Genomic DNA, 3,162 nt, shown 5'->3' with positions numbered 1-3,162 from the left:
TTTTCATCACTTTACTATTAAGCATGCAATAGAGGTTGATATTATTAAGCAACTCCGTGTCCATTACTTTTTTGCATCCTTTCCCTTGAGGCACAATAGAGGTCATCCTTAGGTCTTCATCATCCCTCCATAGTCATGGGAGAGAGCTATCCACATCAACAAGAAACTCAAAAATATATACAAGTGACTCTTGTACCAACCAACCCTCAGCCATGTTACCTTTGGGTCTTGCATTTTGTCTCACGAAACCCTTCAAGGTCTTCATGAAGCGCTCGAGGAAGAACAACCATCGTGCATGTACAGTACTGCATATAGCAATCTCATCCACCAAATGCACTATGAGATGTAGTTGGCTTGTGAGAATAGAACGTGGAAATGTCTCCTCCACTAAACAAATCACCTACACTGACATAACTCGAGCATTCTCAAGTGTGGTGGATCTATTTCCTTTGAGCTCACATACCTAGAGAGGAAAAAGTATGCAATATTAGCAATATGAACACCTTGCATCCTGTAAAGTACCTCACGAGCTCGCCCATCTTGTAAATACAATATTCACTTTTGTATCCTGTAAAGTACCTCACAAGATTGCCCATCTTGTAAATACAATCCTTCACGTCCTTCGATGCACTACGAGAAATGCTAGTAGGTAGTATGACCTAAACACATGAGGAATGGTTGATTAGTTGCTTCTAATTGACTCACAAATTTGGAAGGAAAATGATTTTATGCACATAAAATACTTACTTGGAGCATCTTGTGCCAATCATGAGATTTCAAGCCTTATAATTGCTCTACACCTCTTTTCTTGCTCTTTGTGAAGACCCCCTTCAAACACCGCATGCATCTAGTGGGAGTATGAACTATAGTGATAGCTTGCTTCATTGTCACCATCTCTAGATTTGATAACCTCCACGGTGCACGAGGTAAAAAGACACATCCATTTGACCTCTCTTGTGGCCAAGCTTCATGCATCCTCCCTATGGTGCATAGATCCTCCCTTATGCCTGCGGAATCTCATGTCCTATTTAAATGTTCCCAAATGGTAGATGCCACATTCTTGAAGATATGCATGGGATCAAGCAGGTGATTGGTCTTGAGGTGGGACCAATATGGCAAACGATAAAACATGGAGTATCTAAACAAAAGTTGGTGTTAGCAAGCCATCTTTATTTCCAGCCAATATAGCACACAATAGTTACAAACCCTTACCGGCTCATGCCAAGTGGTGGAGGAGTCATGGATCCATCCCAAATTCTCATCTAATCTTCCACACTGAGTGATTGTGGGGGGACTTCATTCCAAGGGACGACACATCTAGGATGATCAGGTGAGAGAAATCGATGGTGATTCTCACAGATCATCTTATTCAATGTGTCTGCCTGTAAGGCAACTAGCGAAGGACCACAAATAGGACATGCATGGTAACCCGATGTAGTGAGACCTGAACAATAGACACAATTAAGAGTTCAAGGTGGGTTTAGGGTGCCACATGGATTACCTACTCATAATTAAAAGTGCAATGCTTACCTGGACACTCGCCATAGCCTGGGAAGTCATGCATCACACGCATCAAGACTGCTTTGTAGTTGAAGTCTCGTGATGAGGGAGGCCTGCTCACATCATGCACCTCGATATCTCTCCAAAGTATCTCTAGCTCGTCAATCAAAGGCTCCAAATAAACATCAGGATTTTTGACTTTATGTTTCCCTGGAATTAGAAGGGATAACATAATATGTCCTTTCTTAATCGCCATAGAGGGTGGAAGATTATAATTCACCAATATCACTAGCGATACACTGTAAGAGGTGCTTTTGAGACCAAATGGGTTCACGCCGTCCATACCCAATCCAAGTCTTAAGCTCCTAGGTTCTTCCTTGAAGCCAGGCCATGTGTCTTCAATATGCCTCCACGCAGGAGTGTCTGCGGGAGTTCTCCACCTGCCATCGATTGATCGATGGGAGGAATGCCATGACATGAGCTCTGCAATGGATTTTCTCTTGAACATATGTTGGATGTGAGGGATTATGGGAAAATGTCATAGAACCTTACGAGGCACATCCAAAGTTTTGAGATTTTCTCTATATCTTGCATCTTCACAAGTAGGACACTCTCTTGTATCCTTATCTTGTCCACGAAACAAGACACAATTGTTGACGCATGCATGGATGTGCTTGTAAGCTAATCCTCCAAGAGAGGTCACATGTTGCCTTGCCATATCTCTTGAGGTTGGTAATTTATTCTCCCTTGGAAGCATTTTACACAATAGCCTGCACGTGAAGACCATACATGAGAAAAAGCATTCGAGTAATTGACCCACTTTCATAATTCACCATGTTTGCAAAATAGACTTTAAAGCTTACTTGAGTAATGCATTCAAACTTGCATTGCTCCATCCATGGTCTGCAAGTTTAGTAACTCAAGGGAGGCATGTAGAACAGAGAATGTGCACCCCTCAAACAGTGGAGTTGATGCTACAGCAAAAAGATCGTCTTGCTCCATGCTATCATCCCTACCTGAGGATTGATGGACATATAAATCCTGCACCATATCATCAAACACCTCCTCCTCCACGGCCTCATGAGGTAATGGTGGAGGGCTATTATCACCATTACTCCATGCATCCATAATGGTCACTCTTGAAGATCCCACCTCATATCACTGACGCTTCGCCTCCTCATGACGAGCATAGGGCAACATATGTGGGTGTGGCACTGCATCCTGTATCAAATTAAAATGGGATCATAACTCAAACACATGAACACCCATAGGTATCTCAATCAACCTTAACTCTTTAACACTTACCATGTTTACAGTTGCATCCCATTCTCCATACTTTGAGACGTGATTGAGTGTAATTCTATGTGCATGATACATGTTTTCTCGACATTGATCACATATACATTTGATTTTTTGCTCCAACCACATTTCACAATGGTGGATACAGAGGGATTCATCATCATTGGAGCTACTAGTTGAAAATGAAGACATCCTCACTACAGGGCATAGGTCCTCTTCCGATGAAAATACCGACGATTTTTACACTATTTTTTTTTAAAGAACGGGCGCAAATGTTGTTTTTAACGTTGTTATAAGTGTCAAAAAAGAACGGTCGCTATATAGCGACACTGGTAAACGTTGCTATATAGCAACGATTGACAA

This window comes from Dipteris shenzhenensis, chromosome 8 (genome assembly GCF_047967505.1).
Source record: "Dipteris shenzhenensis isolate YYH24624 ecotype China chromosome 8, Dip_SZ_1.0, whole genome shotgun sequence".
NCBI lineage: Eukaryota > Viridiplantae > Streptophyta > Polypodiopsida > Gleicheniales > Dipteridaceae > Dipteris > Dipteris shenzhenensis.
This window is presented reverse-complemented; position numbering follows the sequence as displayed.